Source organism: Lepidochelys olivacea, assembly GCF_965140295.1.
Source record: "Lepidochelys olivacea isolate rLepOli2 genome assembly, chromosome: 3".
Classification (NCBI taxonomy): Eukaryota; Metazoa; Chordata; order Testudines; family Cheloniidae; genus Lepidochelys; species Lepidochelys olivacea.
Genome location: NC_140413.1, coordinates 199,319,303 through 199,336,365, shown reverse-complemented (window position 1 = coordinate 199,336,365; position 17,063 = coordinate 199,319,303). Strand labels below are relative to the sequence as shown.

At 38.9% G+C, this 17,063-nt stretch overlaps 1 protein-coding gene across 3 annotated transcripts in view; it reads left to right on the top strand.

The window, feature by feature from the left end:
• Positions 1-17,063, top strand: part of MACROD2 (mono-ADP ribosylhydrolase 2) — a 1,326,034-nt gene that overhangs the window by 227,046 nt on the left and 1,081,925 nt on the right. The window lies entirely within an intron of this gene.

Here is a 17,063-nt window from a genome sequence, read left to right as displayed (position 1 = left end):
AATGAGGGAGAGCTTTGAAATAGTGAATTGCTCAAAAAAGGTTTTTGTATGTATTAACTAGTGTAAACATATGCTATACTTCATGAAATAAGGTGAGGATCTCAGGAGGAAAGTCATTCCTATGTAGAAACAAATTGGATTTTTGACTGTGCTGGTTTCATTCAAAAACTGTGGGCATGAAGTAATTCATCTGATGAACAATAAACAACTTCAGGGACCCTTGGGAGGTCATGTTGACATAGGAATCATAAGAGATTATTCATCTCTAGTTTTGAATAATGTTTCCTTAAAGGCATTAGTATTGTTAAGTCCATATTAAATTAGTAATGGCGTAATTGTTTTTCTTATTATCCTCTAAAGCACCTATTTGAGATGCTTATTTTAGTTCTTAGGAAATTCAGATGAGGACAAATCAGGCATTGTAAATACTCATATCCTTTTAATTCATTGATAAGTACCATCATTTGGAAAATAAATTTGCTTAATAAGTTCTTCCTACAACATAGTTTCCTTTTACTAGTAGCTTATTAACTTGCATAAGTGCTATTTGATTTAGCATAGTTGACATTTCCCATTGTCTTTTTAAATTTCCCTCAAAATATTTGTTTCCTTGAGGTCAGTCAATTGCTGTCTCCCACAAGTATTTGATTATATTCTCTTCATTAGCTTCATTTAGTTTATCTTGTCTGTATGCTTGTTTGATAGAGCAGTTTGACCCTGGTATTCACCAGCAAGACTAGGTGATATCAAAGTAGAAGGCAAGCTCATGATAAGGGCTATGTTGACCTCAATTGTTCAATTATTGCACTTTTTGTGGCATCAGAGGACAGCAAGGCCAAGCTCCATTAAGTTTGCAAGGGATCTGGATTTCTTTAAGTCTAAGGCTTATGGAAACCACTAGGAACACAAATCATCAACTTGGTACTTAAATCGCTTAAATAAGGTCTAAGTGTAGAACTGAACTTTCTAGTTATTTATTATTTTCCTGAAAAAATATGTCCATTTACTTTATGCTACATTTTTTTAAAATCTTTAAAATCCACCTTTTGTAAACATAAATTTCTCATTTAAATATACCTTTCATTACCAATATTTGCTGTATCTGATTTTGATGTGGTTGAAACATCAAAATGGTACACGTTGCATTTTTCTTTAAATATGGCGGGTGAGGGGAATGTTCTCAAGCTTTTTTAAGGGAAGGAAAATGTTCTTCTACATTTCCTGAATTCCAGTCCTCATCTAAATACAGTAAAATGTGCTTTATTAAATATACAATGGACTATAATTTTATGAATAAAAACTTGACAGAGAAAAGAGTTGACATAATAACATATTGAAAAATATTTTTAGACATTCATCTAGACTAGACAATTGACCATTTTTTCTCTAGGAAGATTTATTTGTTCACAGATCAGCAAATTCCCCAGAAAAATAACAGGTTAAAAACTGTGTAATGCTAATTTTAACAGTTAATAAAAACTCTTCCCAGTGTGCTAAATGCACTGGGCTTTGCCCTTGGCCGAGCTACTTGTGTCCTCCTATGCTCAGCAGTTATACTAAGGATCATTTAACTTATATATATATATATGCAGGCATTGTATTGCAGCATGCCTCTGTTCAGTTGTCATGCAAAACAAGACTATTGAATATGGTAATGCAGGGTAGATTTTGAGTTCTGAGTATTCGAAAAGTGTTTCTTAAAACTCAAATTCCATTAAGATTCGGAAAGCATCTTTAAAACATGTTAGGTTTCAGAGTAGCAGCCGTGTTAGTCTCTATTCGCAAAAAGAAAAGGAGTACTCTCTAAGGTGCCACAAGTACGCCTTTTCTTTTTTTAAAACATATTGTATTCCTAGCATCTCTGAAGTCTAGCCCAGTTTTATCAATAAACAGGTTGTGATGCATGTTACAGCACATCAATACTATATTTTAATATGTACCTGTGTGATGTTCATAGAAGATATGGAGTGCCCATTCAGCTATCTTTTAGCCTGTGAAATCTGGCCAAATACAGAATATAGTAGTAGAAATTGGAGTAAATCTTCCTGAACAATTCCAAAGGGTATTTGAGAAATAATTACATTTTAGCAGCTCACAGCTGCCTTAGAATACTAAAATTTTTTTTAAAAAATGCTATAATTAACTTATTTTTATTCCTATATTTCTATAGAGACTCTTTAAATCTGTGATTTAAGAACACTTCAAATACTTTACACAACAAACTGTTGTAGCTTAACAACTTGGCTATTTGTTCATTTTTAAAATGCAAAAAGTCAAGACCTTGATCTGGAACTCTATTAATGGTAGTGGAGCTGCTCATCTGAGGAAAAGGTGTATGAGTTGCAAATATATGAAAATTTAGAAGTGTAATGAGTTATAATTTAGTTTCTTTCTAAGCTAATAGTCTAAGACAGTAGGGAGAATAGTCTCTTTGCCTGTACTTAATGTATAGAAATCTTTGTGACAGGAAGATTAGAAATTAAACCTTTTTGGCAAATCTATAGGGAAATTACTTTTTGGAAGATGTGTGGCAATACTGTTAAGGCCTAAAAGTTGAGGAGGCTTTTGAGGCTAACAAGTCATAAATTCAGAATACTCTATTATACCCTGTTCATAACACATTATGTCATACAAGTGCATAGTTCATAACAGATATGCATGTATTACATACCTGGTTTTCCTATCTTTCATCTGTCTTGATCTTTCTGAATTACCACCACATAAGGTACACTTTCAAGTCAAAGTGATAACTCTGTGTATTTTTAGCATCCTGCTTGTACTGATGGTGATTGCAGTTCCAGAAACTGCCCTTGATAAAGGCTGATCTCAGCATCTTTTGATATGATTTCCCAAGCATTTTGCATTGGGAATGAAATAGTTATTCCAGAAGGACATGGTTGGTAAGGTAATACCTTTCATTGGACCAACTTCTGCTGGGGTGAGAGAGAAAGACAAGCTTTTGAAGTCAGTCCAATAAAAGATATTATCTCACCCCCCTGGTCTCTCAAATATGCTAGGACTGACATGACTACAAACTACACTGCATACAATTCCAGAAGAGTTTTCCAGCAGGAGGAAACAGATCCCCTGAAGACTGCAAGAGAAAACTGAATCACTTCATGTTTAGGAGATTCTCACAAGTGGCAATCACTTGCTCAGTGCTCAGTTCTGCTCTCAGTGGCAGATTAGCTATTGGGACAACAGGGCCTGTGCACAGGGGCCCTGGCCAATTAGGGGGGCCCTGGAAAAATGGGTGCCCCAGAGCCCTGCCCTGCTACACCTGCCAGGGAGTGGGGTCAGGGCACAGGGGCTTGCCCTGCCCCACCCCACTCTGCCCCTGCTCCTCGGTAGGAGTGCCAGGCGGGCAGGGAAAGTCCCTGCACCCCGACAGAACTCCTTGGCAGGAGCACCAGCAGGAGCACCGGGAGAGGGCGGAGGGGACAGCAGGCAGAAGGGATGGGGAGAGGCTCCCACTTGCTCTGGCCTAGGGCCCCACAAACCCTAATCCACCTTTTACTGCTCTTTCAGAAACTCAGTAAACTGATGTGAAATGGGGTGTTAGTGGAGTTGAGCTTATTGAGAGAGGTCCCTAATTAACAGATCAGCTTTAAAGGCATGTTGGAGCAATTTCCAGAGTAGCTTGCCCCAGTTTAAAACAGGGTATATGTTAATTTGTAGTGACATTGAAGGAAAGAAAAGCAACAGTTTAAGATGCAGCTTACCAGAAGAATGTCAGTGGTAATGAATAATATACATAGTGTGACAAAGCTCTGTCCTTGCCTCTGTGGGTCCCACGTTTCCTGGCAGATTTCGCTAGCCTCAGAGGCTCACTGTGACCCTGCACGTAACCCTTCTCTCTCTCTAGGGACAAGGGTCACAGTCTACTGAGCCATTTTCATCATAAGCCAGCGAGGGAGTTGAGAAGTTATCCTTCCTTGCACAGTCTCTGTTGTCTCCGTCTCAGTGATTAATCAGGGGGCAAAGGTGCGGGGGGCAGGGGAGCCCAGGCCTACCCTCTACTCCAGGCTCCAACCCAGGGACCCTAATAGTATCAGCTATGGTAGCTGACCTTTTAGAAACATGACATGTACAATTCCCTGGGCTACTTCCCTTACAGCAGCCCTCACTTCCTCAAGCTCCACTTCACCCTTACCTCAGGGCCTCTTTCCTTGTGCCTGATATGGTGTGTACTACTCAGCCTTTCCAACAGCACAACTTCCTCCCACAGCTCCTGACATGCACACCCACCTGACTAACTGGGAGGCTTTTAACTAGCTTCAGTCAGCCCCTGACTGGCTTCAGGTGTCCCAATCAACCTAGCCTTCTCCCTGCCTTCTGGAAAGTTCTTAATTGGCCCCAGGTGTCTCGATTGACCTGGAGCAGCTTCCATTTCACTTATCCTGGTACCAGGGATTTGCTTACCCTGGAGCTAATGGATCTATCTCCCACTACTTTTCTATAGCCATCTGGCCTTGCCCCGTCACAATAGGTATTGCTTCAAAAACAAAATTGTTTTGCAGTTTATAAGCCTATAATGAGTGAAGTGAATCTTACTTCAAATTATGTGAATTGTTTTAAAATATAGTTTGGAAAAAATGGGTCTCTCAAAAGTAAACAAATGGCTAAATTTTGCATTCAGTTTCAGCATTGTACATATGGAGTAACCCCACTGAAGTCAGTGCAGCAGCTCTAGGTTTCAGAATGCAGCCCATAGTGTAGAAGATAATCCATAGTGGAAATGATAAAATATGAGTGAAGAAGACTCTTCACCATATGTGCATTTTCCTGACACAGTAACTTATTGGATATAATTGTCTTGAGTTTAAATACTCCTTTATGTTTCATAGATTCATAGATATTAAGGTCAGAAGGGACCATTATGATCATCTAGTCTGACCTCCTGCACAATGCAGGCCACAGAATCTCACCCACCCACTCCTGCGAAAAACCTCTCACCTATGTCTGAGCTATTGAAGTCCTCAAATCGTGGTTTAAAGACTTCAAGGAGCAGAGAATCCTCCAGCAAGTGACTTGTGCCCCATGCTACAGAGGAAGGCGAAAAACCTCCAGGGCCTCTTCCAATCTGCCCTGGAGGAAAATTCCTTCCCGACCCCAAATATGGCGATCAGCTAAACCCTGAGCACATGGGCAAGATTCACCAGCCAGATACCCAGGAAAGAATTCTCTGTAGTAACTCAGATCCCACCCCATCTAGCATCCAATCACAGGCCATTGGGCCTATTTACCATGAATAGTTAAAGATCAATTAATTGCCAAAATCATGTTATCCCATCATACCATCTCCTCCATAAACTAATGGAGTCTAATCTTGAAGCCAGATAGGTCTTTTGCCCCCACTGCTTCCCTTGGAAGGCTATTCCAAAACTTCACTCCTCTGATGGTTAGAAACCTTTGTCTAATTTCAAGTCTAAACTTCCCAATGACCAGTTGTTTGTTTAAAAGCCCGAAGAATAACCACCACAGCTGTCTTTTTATTTCCTCCCTCCTCCCCCCACTGTCTTGTAGTTTCCTTAAGTTTCCTTAATAGCCCTAAGGAAAGGCCTCATCAATTCAGAGGTGCACCTGATGTAATCCTGTCCCTCTCTTCTTCTTCCCTAGGGCCAGTCAGAAAATAAACAGTGGCTGCTTATCAGATGATATCCTATTGACAAAGAAACAAGCTCATTGGCTGACTAAATAAAAGCAAAAAACGTACAACTAAAATATAAATGGTAGGATTTTTTTTTTTTACATCAAACATGCCAGGGTTGATAACGGCCTTTTTCACTGAGAATACAATGAATAAAACATGATAAACAGTTGAATGGTTTTCTTCAAATAGTCGTTACAAAATAAATTAATAGTCCCATAATTGTCCCAGTCCAGCTTTGTATTAGAGACTTAAGAAATCGCTCATAAATATATCTTAAGTTATTTATATATTAAATAAGCATATCAGTGTCTTGGACAGCTTGTCCAATGTACAACGTGAACAAATTAAAATAAACACAAAACAGTTAAGAGTCAGTTCCCTAAGTTAGGGCTTGTCCACACTTACTCCCATTTCAAAATGCAGTAGATCAAAGTTCACTAGAGAACTTTTAGCCCGTGGTAGAAGGGTCCAAATGGACAGTTATTGTGAGGCACACTACAGAAATATAGCTTTACATTCCTGCTTACCACCTACTGACTGTTCGTCTAGTCAGGCTCTCATATAACTTGGCTTCTCATTTCCTTGCTTCAGTGGTTTTGTGTTTGGAAGTGATATAAACTTGCATGCTTCAGGTTGTAAACCAATCTCTAATTAAAAGGGATTAGAAAGAAACTTCTACTGGAGGCAGATAACTTCATAATTATGACTAGAGGGTTTTTTGCACTTTCCTCTGAAGCCACTGTTACTGGTCAGAGGCAGAATATTGGACAAGATGGACTTCTGGTCTGATCTGGTGTGGCGTTTTTATATTCCTAGTCAGTTTCACTTTTATTCTGTTCTAGATCAGTGGTTCTCGACCTATTTACCATTGTGGGCCACATATAGGGTTGCCAACTTCCTACTCGCACAAAACCGAATACCCTTGCTCCGCCTCCATCCAACCCCACCTCCAAGGCCCCGCCCCTTCTCACTGCATCCCCCCCGCCTGTCACTCGCTCTCCCCACCCTCACTCATTTTTACCGTGTTGGCTCAGGGGGTTGGGATGAGTGGGGGTGTGTGTGAGGGCTCCGGCTGGGGGTGCGGGCTCTGGGGAGGGATGGGGATGAGGGGTTTGGGGTGCAGGAGTGTGCTCCAGGCTGGGATCGAGGAATTTGGAAAGTGGGAGGGAGATCAGGGCTGGGGCAGGGGGTTGGGGCCTTGTGGGGGGTCAGGGGTGCAGGCTCCGGGCAGCGCTTGTCTCAGGCAGCTCCCAGAACAATGGCATGTCCCCCCACTGGCTCCTATGCGGAGGTGCGGCCAGGTAGCTCTGTGTGCTGTTCCCAGCCAATGGGAGCGGCAGAGCTGGTGCTTGGGGCGGGGGCAGTGCGCAGAACCACCTGGCTGCCCCCAAGCCTAAGGAGCTGGAGTAGGGACATGCTGCTGCTTCTGGGAGCCACGGCAGGTAGGGAGCCTACCTTAGCCCTGCTGCGCAACTGACCAGACTTTTAACGGCCCGATCAGTGGTGCTGACCGGAGCCGCCAGGGTCCCTTTTTGACCTGGCGTTCCAGTCGAAAACCGGACACCTGGCAACCCTAGCCACTTATGTGGCCCACAGTGTGTTCTGTGGGCCACATCCAATTCTACCTCTATGGCCCTGAAGATGTTACATGGGCCGCAGCTCTGTACTGATTGGGCCGCAGGTTGAGAGCCACTGTTCTAGATAATCTGTCTTTCAGGTTCTTATGCACTAGCACCATGCTGCAATATTTGATTTTCACTTACTGCAGAAGAATGCTCATGTGAACAAAAATGATTTCCCTTGGCATGTAAAAATGTCTTCAAAACCTTTGTACTCTCTTGTAGTTTGTGAAAGGGTGTAGATACAGAATCAACATTTGGGGCCAAATTTGACCCAACAGTGACTCTCTTAAACTACCTTTTATGTATTTAAAAAAAAAAGGGCAAAAAAGCACCCAAAATTAGTATGTTACTAATAGATACTGTTCACTTGGCATATATTTTGGATACGCTTCCAGACAGCTCAAAAATGGTGCTCTTCACAGTGGCAATGAAGTTTAGTCTTGTTTTTGTTGTTTTTTTAACTCAAAAATTGTTTTAATTGAAACTTTTAATTTCCCATGAACTATAAACCCCATCTCATTGGTATATAAATCCTGAAACCAATACTGGTGGGTTCTAACTTACTAAAAACAGAATCCTAGCATGAAAGTGTTGGCACACACCCCAGCTGAAAACTGACAGAGAAAAGCTGAGAGGATTGTTACAGCTGGGTTTACAACTTGTCTTCATACTTAAGCATGATCATATCTGAAAAAAAAAAAGAAATCTCAATAGGTAAAGAAAACCTCTCTCTTCCTATTGTTGTGTTTGCTAGTTGTCAATGTTTGCTATTCAGATAGATATAAAAACCTACTTTATTATTTCCTGTACAATTTTAAAGATGGGTATAGAGAAAAAAAAAAACTATTGTAACTCTATATTCTTCTATGTGAACTAGTTACGTTCAGTGTGGACCATTCCAGCATGATCATTACAGGTTTAAAATGAGCCAACTCTCTAGAATCTGCACAGCACAAAATTGACATCCTGTGAACTGCTTTAATGGCTCTGCATGTGTGCCTTTTAGAATCATGGAAAAGTAAACTTTTAAGCCCCAGGAGTTTTTTCACTGTTCACAGGTTTTGTGTTAAATTGTTTCCCTGTGTGTGAAGACAAAACTTGAAGTGGGATATATCACCTGGAAACATAGAAGTTGCAAGCCTGAATGACAGGCAGTGGCAGCATGTGCAAGAGATCCTTGCTGGCTTGAAGACTATATTTATTTTACTTTGGCCATACCACGCTATTCCAAAAGCAACTGTAAAAGCATTGCTTCCTGCATAGCTAAGGTCTTCCACCATTACTATGGCAAACGTACTTATTCTCAAAAGAATTTTTTCTTGGCTCTATCTTGTGTGATGTATAAGTTCCACATAAGGAACTACCAAATTTGGCATGATTTCTTTAGGCTGTGATATTACTACAAAACTGTTGTCATTTTATATGCTTTCTGAACTTCTGTAACTCAAATCAATTTTCAGGTAATTTATAATAATTTCTATTCCCCCCCCCCCAAATGATAAAATTTACTTAATTTAGGAAATTGCTACTAAGCCTGTATAATTGCTTCGTTGTATTCCATATGGTCATAGGGATTGCAGTATGTCAAGTTAGTGCCTTCTAGAAGGTGTTATGTTGGTAAAGAGACAGACAACACATCTTTGACCTAACTTCAGACGGGCAGCCATCTTTTTCTTAATGGCTACCAATGTTTCTCTCTCCTGTCATGTGGTGTTTACACGGCTTGAGATTTAAAGCAGTGATAACACTATTTTAAAACTATTGACAAATTCCACAGTAATGATAATGCTATTTACCCTGCTGAAGCACTGGGTTTGCCATACAATATTCAAAAACAAAATAGAATACAGTTAAAAGACCCAAAATATAACTAAACCCCAAATCCCAACAATTTTGCAAGCACTGTCGCACATAAAGATGCTATTAATGGCTTTTTTTAAAGATCTGGAAGGAATTATTAAGATGGACCATTACTTGCCTTTAGGGCCATCACTGGAAAAACTTGCTTGTCTACCAATTTAACATCAGGAAGTGTCATGAGGAAGAGTGGAGCCTGGGAAGTACAGTAAACTGACAGCGTGTCCCTCAGGTGTAGGATCTCAGTACATAAAGGCGCTATATGTCAAAAAAGCAAACTTGTATGTCAGTCATTGTTCTGTGGGCAGCTAATGGAAAGCAGGTGTAAAATGATTATGAATGATCACTCCAGTGACAGAACATATTTCTGCATTTTGCATTTGCTGCATGCAAGAGGCCAGCCAGGATAAAGGAAGTTACCACAGCCAAAATTGAGATAACTTGTTCGGAGAAGAAAATGTCGAGCTCTGTATAGCAGGGAGAAGTGAATTGTTATTCCAATAAGACACTGTCCTCGCAGTGGAGTCATGCAAGTTTCATTGTCTTTTCCTGAAAACTTTGTGAATGCACTGAATGTCCTCACAATGCTGTAAAAGTATCTTTTTTCTCTAATACTGATTACCATTTTGGCATACACATGATGTCTTGAACAGAAATGTGGTGGAATAGTAGTTGTGACTTGAGTACAGGTATTGAAGGATATGTGTTGTTCAGGAAAGACAGAAATAAAGATAAAGACAGTGGAATACCATTGTATGTTAATGATGAGGTAGATTATGGTAACATCCATTGTTTCATGTTTTTTTGGGGGGAGGGATAGCTCAGTGGTTTGAGCATCGGCCTGCTAAACCCAGGGTTGTGAGTTCAATCCTTGAGGGGGCCGTTTAGGGATCCAGGGCAAAAATTGGGGATTGGTCCTGCTTTGAGCAGGGGATTGGACTAGATGATCTCCTTAGGTCCCTTCCAACCCTGATATTCTATGATTGGATGGAATGGATAGAATGGAAAAAACAACATCTGTTCAGATCAAAATAATTTTGGTGAAGAAAGCTACCAGAAGCTCTCCTGGGATAGTGTTTGGGGTGTGCTACAGACTCCCAGGATCCAATTTGGATATGGAGAGAGACCTCTTTAATGTTTTTAATTAAATAAAAACTACTGGGATTTGTGTGATTGTGCGATACTTTCACTTCCCAGATATAGATTGGCGGACAAGTGCTCCAGATTTTCCTGGATGTGATAACTGACAAATTTCTTCACCAAACAGTCGCTGAATCAACAAGAGGTGGTGCCATTTTAGATTTAGTATTGGTGAGTAGTAAGGACCTCATCAAAGAGCTGGTTGTAGGAGACGAGATTGGTTTGAGTGATCATGAGCGAATTCAGTTTAAACTAAATGAAAAGATGAACAAAAATAGGTCTGCAACTAGGGTCCTTGATTTCAAAAGGGCAAACTTTAAAAAAAATAAGGGAATTAAGGAATTGGACTGGACTGAAGAAGTCAAGGATATGAATGTGGAGGAGGCTTTACTTTAAGTCAAAGTTGCAGAAACTATCCGAAGCCTGCATCCCAACCCAGAGGAAAAATATCATAGGTAAGGGTTGCAGACTAAACTGGATGAACAAGCATCTCAAACAGGTTATTAAGAGAAAGCAGAAAGCCTACAAAGAACGGAAGATGGGATGGAAGAGCAAGGAAAGCTACCTTTTGGAGGTCAGAAAGCATAGGGGGAAAAAGTGAGAACTTCCAAAAGCCAAACAGAGTTGGACCTTGCAAGGGAAATTAAAATCAATGGTAAAAGGTTTTATAGCTATATAAATAAAAAGAAAACAAGGAAAGAAGTGAGACTGCTAAACACCAAGGCTGGGGTGGAGATTAAAGATAATCTAGGTATAGCCCAACAACTAAACAAACTCTTTGCCTGAATTTTTAATAAAGATAATGAGGAGCATAAGGGCAGTGGCAGGGTGGCTAATGGAAGCGGTGATATGGAAGTAGAAATTATCATGTGTGAGGTGGAAGTCCAACTCAAACAGTGTAATGGGACCAAATTGTGGAGGCCCAGATAATCTTCATCGAAGAATATTAAAGGAATTTGGACATGAAATTACAAGCACAATACTAAGGATTTTTTAATGAATTCATAAATTCTTGGGTTGTAGAGAAAGTAGTTAAGGACACAGAGATAAATGGCAATTGGGATGAAGGATCTTAGGGGTAGTGGCTAATGGAAATTAGAATATGGAAGTAGAAATTACCACATCCGAGATGGAAGTCAAACTGAAACAGCGTAATGGGACTAAATTGGGAGGGGCAGGGGCAGATAATCTTCATCCAAGAATATTAAAGGAACTGGCACATGAAATTGGAGGCCCAATAACAAGGATTTTTAATGAATCTGTGAATTTGGGGGTCATTCCCTCTGACAGAAGGATTGCTAATATAGTACCTAATTTTAAGAAAAGGAAAATAGTGTTCTGGGAAACTACAGGCTTGTTAGTTTAACCTCACTTGTATACAAGATTTTAGGACAAATTTTGAAAGAGGAAGTAGTTAAAGGCATAGAGGTAAACAATAATGGGGATAAAATACAACATGATTTTACAAATGGTCGACCATGCCAGACCAACCTTTCTTTCAGAAGATAACTGATGTTTTAGACAAAGGAAATACAATAGATCTAATGTATCTGGATTTTGGTAAAACATTTGATATAGTTCTACATGGAAATTATTAGTTAAATTGGAGAAGATGGGGATTAATATGGGAGTTGAAAGGTGGAGAAGGAACAGATTAAAGGGGAGACTACAACGGACCATACTGAAAGGTGAACTGTCAGGCTGAAAGGGAGGTTACTAGTGGAGTCCCTTAGGGGTTGTTCTTGAGTCTGACCTTATTTAACATTTTTATTAATGACCTTGGCACAAAAACTCGGAGTGTGCTAATAAAATTTGTAGATAACAAAGTTGGGAGGTATTGCCAATGCAGAGGAGGACCAGAATATCCTATAAGAAGATCTGGGTGACCTTGAAAACTGGAGTAATAGAAAAGGGATGAAATTTAATAGTGAAAATTGCAAGCTCATGCATTTAGGCAGCAAAAATTCTTGTTATTAATATCAGCTGGGGATTTATCAGTTGGAAACAACAGAGGAGGAGAAAGACCTGAGTGTAGTGGTTGATCACAGGATGACTATGAGCTGCCAATGTGATGCAGCTGTGAAAAAGGCTAATGCAATCCTTAAATGCATCAGGCGAGGTATTTCCAGTAGAGACAGGGAAGTGTTGATACTATTATACAAGGCACTTGTGAGAATTCACCTGGAATACTGTGAACAATTCTGGTCGTCCATGTTTAAGAAAGATGAATTCAAATTGGAACAGGTGCAGAGAAGGGCTACTAGAATGATAATTGGAATGGAAAACCTACTTTATGAGAGGAGACGCAAAGAGCTTGGCTTGTTTAGCCTAACCAAATGAAGGCTGAGGGGAGGTATGATTGCTCTTTATAAATACATCAAAAGTACAAGTGCCAGAGAAGAAAACAAGTTGTTTAAATTAAGTTCCAATGCTGGCGCAAGAACAAATGGATAAAAACTGGCCTCAGAACAAGTTTAGGCTTGAAATTAGGTGAAGGTTTCTAACCATGAGAGGAGTGAAGTTCTGGAACATGGAGGGGATGGTATGATGAGACTGCCTATGATGGTATATAAGAGATCTGCAACTGCTAGTAGGAAATATCCCCAGTGGCTGGTGATGGGATACTAGATGGGGAGGGCTCTGAGTTACTGTAGATTATTATTTCCTGGTATCTGGCTGTTGGGTCTTGCTGAAATGCTCTGGGTCTAACTGATCACCATATTTGGGGTTGGGAAGGCATTTTCCCCTGGGTCAGATTGGCAGAGACTTGGGTTTTGGTTTTTTTTGCCTTCTTCTGCAGTGTGGGACATGGGTCACTTGCAGGTTTAAACTAGTGCAAATGGTGGGTTCTCTGTAACTTTAAGTCTTTAAATCATGTCTTGAGGACTTCAGTAACTGAGCCAGAGGGCATGGAGCTGTTACAGGAGGGGTGGGGAAGATTCTATGGCCTGCAACATGCAGGAGGTTGGACTAGATGATCATGATGGTCCCTTCTGGCTTTAAAGTCTATGATCACACCTCTTTTTTAAAAAACTCTAGTCTCCTTCCAACCTCTTTTTGTTTTATGCAGTATGAGCTGAATTCTCCGAAGGTTCTTCCAAAAGACTATGTTGCAAGTTTTGCAAGCAGTAGTGTGTTGTTTATATTATAAAACCAGAATCATTTGGATGCTCATTCTTCTACCATCTGACATCTCTGCTTAAATTGTGTGACTGCTACAGACTGGAAAGACTGAATGGTGAGGGTTATGCATTGTCTTGTTAAGTGTCTGTCTCATTAGATAGAGGGGGCTGAACTAGATGAGCTCCTGAGGTCCCTTCCAACCCTGATATTCTATGATTTTATGACTCATTGCTCGTGTGAAAGGATAATGAAAAGATTTTTATGTTTGCAAGAATTATCTTTATAATAGCAAAATTACTTTCCTCCTAATCCAAACATGCTGGGCTCTTGTCATCATTTCCAAACAATTCACCTTCATGTTGAGACTAAGTAGAAACACTTCAACCCTGAAGGTATAGAAAAGTTAAGAAAGTTATAGAAAGTTAAGTGACTGAAAACAAAGTCTTATAATGGAAACTGTAGCATAATCTTAACTACAGCATTTGCTGCTGCTTCTAGTATAATATGACATGATTAAGCACTGAGTTTAAATTAACTTTAAAAAGAAGATGTTTAGTTTCATGCCAGCAGCACAGACAATTGGTGACTAAAAAGTTCTGTACCAGATTTTTCTATCCTTCTTTTCACAGAGGAAGAAAGATGTACATAGACTCTTTGTATTTCAGGGAGAGGAAATGTAGCACAATAGGCTGTTGAAGGGAAGCAATTCCCATAATCAGTTTTCTGTACTACTTATTACCAACTGGTCAGAACTAGATTTTAATTAAATTTTAAGGGATAAAGGACAATAGTGTGTGCTAAGGATGGAGAGTCATCTTAAACTTTGAATTTCCTGGCTTTCATTGGTTTCTGTCGCTACCTCAGTGTTATTTAAATGTAGGATTTTAGATGTGATTTCCTTTCATGGAAGGTTATAACTGTATTTTGTTTTTGGAGTCATTCAAATAGTTTCTTTTTGGTTTATTGAATAAATATTTGTTCTCTAATAGACCACAAGGACATTGGCTTTGGTAAATCCCCATTGAGTGCCATGATCAGTAGACCTTCAGAATGGTAATCAGGCATATGTTATTGCTGGTTTCTGAATGTTTTAAATTAAACCTTTGATATGTATTTAATTTTAAGAGTACATCACTGAGTACCTACAGATTTTATTTTAATAACTGAGTGGTTCATAGCTGTAGAGATTTGTATAAGATTCATCTTCATAGATCATACATCTGAAGGCCAAGACCATTATGATCTCTCTAATCTGACCTTGTATATAATGTAGTTCAAAGAACTGCCTCCCATAATTTCTTTGAGTCCACAATTTATTTGTCCTGTAGCATGTCTTTTAGAAAGATGAAGTGATAGAGATTTTTCCACATCCTTAGGAAAGGTGTTCCAATAGTTAATTATTCTCACTGTTACAAATGTGTCCTTTATTTCTAGTCTGACTTTGTCTAGCTTCTGTTTCTGACCATTTACTCGATATCAGATTTCTGCTAGATTAAAGAACTGTTTACTGTCAGAACTCTTAGAATGTAGCTACTGGTAGACTGTGATCAAATCACCTCTTAATAGTCTCTTGGATAAAATAAATTGTGGTTCTTAAGTCTCTCACTATAAGGCACTAGATCTCAAATCCTTGTTGGTCTCTTCTGAATTCATTCTAATCTACCAACATTCTTTTTGAAGTGTGGACACCAGAGCTGGACACTGTTCTAGTAATGTCTCACTTGTGTATTCAGAGGTAATACTAACATCCACTTCCTATTTGGAATTCCGTATATTGTACATCCAACGAACATATTCGTCTTAGTTACAGCATCTAATGGAGAGCTCATGTTCAGCTCATGTATCCTAACCCCAAAATCCTTTTCAGGGTAACTACTTTCCAGGGTACAATCCCCATTTTATACATGCAAACTATGTTCTTTGTTCTTAGATTTAATGATCTTGTATTTGGCTCTGTTAAAACTGTTGTTGTTGAAGTGAACCTACCTTAACAAGCGAGCCAGTTGTTTTGTATAAGTGATCTGACTACACCATTGCTTACCATTCCACCCATTTTTGTATAATGTGCAAATGTTACCCTCAAGGATATAATACTTTCTTCCTGATCATTGATGAAGGGACTGAACAGCAGTGGTCTGAGAACAGATACGTGCAGAACCCCACTAGAAACACTCCTATTGAATGTCACTTTTTGAGATCTATTAGTTAGCCAGTTTTTAATCAGTTTAATATGGGCTACATTTATTTTTGTATAGTGCTATTTTGTATCAGAATGTCATGTGGGACTAAGTCATATTCATTACAGAAGTCTATTATGTTAACAGTTAACTTTGGATTTTTTTTATAAAAAAAGAGAAAACTAAAGTTGTTTTAATTATTTATGATGTCCCTTTAGAAGCCCACTCTCATGCCTAACCCATTTACTTTTGTGCCAGCAGTGTCCTTGTTGCTTCCCCTGCAGTAGGAATGACACTTGTTAGTTAATGTATGCTGCCACGGGAACCAGAAATGTTATTTTTAGAATTACCCAAAAAGTAATCTCTTCCTTTAGAGAATGGTATACTAGATAAACAAAACTCCATTAAAACATCTTGACATCTTTAGAATTTAAAGAACTTTCCATACCCACTAATAATTTGGGGCCTAACTACCACTGGATGGTACCTTGAAAGTTAAAATTGAAACCTTTTTTATTTTTTAATTTGAAAAATATTTGTCTCTAGACCAAGACTTTGAGACTAAGACTTCGTATGATTAATTGTAATGCAGACCAAGTTATTATTGGCTAAATTATGAACCATTTGAAAATAGAGACTTCTGCTGGCACATCTTTAAAGTGCACATTACTTACACAATTATGCATAGTGAAGCAAGTAACACTAATTTTCCTAATTATTAAGGTTGTAAATAATTGGAATAAGAATTGATATAGCATTTTGTTAGGGCATGTTCCTGTGTCTTTTTTTCCCTTTATTCAAAAGTATATGCTGCTCTTCTACAGACTATTCCAAATAAATATATAAACCTTATTCATTACTGCACAACTTGATGAAGTCTCTAAAAGGGAAGGATAGGGAACAGTAGACAGTTTTATAAAATGCAGTCCCAGAAATATATTTACACATTCTTCCTAAATATACCTCCAAAAAACCTTTAACTGAGAGTAGAAATGATGATTTTGTGAAAATAAGACTTTAGGGTTAAATGTTGAGACATGAAATTGAATGTAACCAGATATTCGTTGCTTTTTAAAATGTGCATATACAGTAAATAGATGGTGGGAAGTTTGTTTGTTAAATAGTTCTTGAATATTTAACATATCATTCTACACATATTGCTTTACTCTTCAGAGATTTGTTTTGTACTTCTTAAACACCAAAAAGCTCAATAAAGTATGTTTAATTTTAACAAATGAAAAATTATTTCAGCTAGTCTTGCTTATCATATAACAATAAAGCATTAGTGCAATTGATCTGCTGACCTTAATTCCCTGGAAACTGTCACATTTCTTCTTTATTCCTTTGTCCAACCTAACAATGTGACCCAAAATACTACAGAGCTTTAAAGTTTCTCAGCATTGTAAGGTCAAGCTTTGGTCACCATAGTTACAGTTTAGATCTGTGGGTCAAGGGTCAAATAGATTAATGATGTCAGACACATCTTTAAAT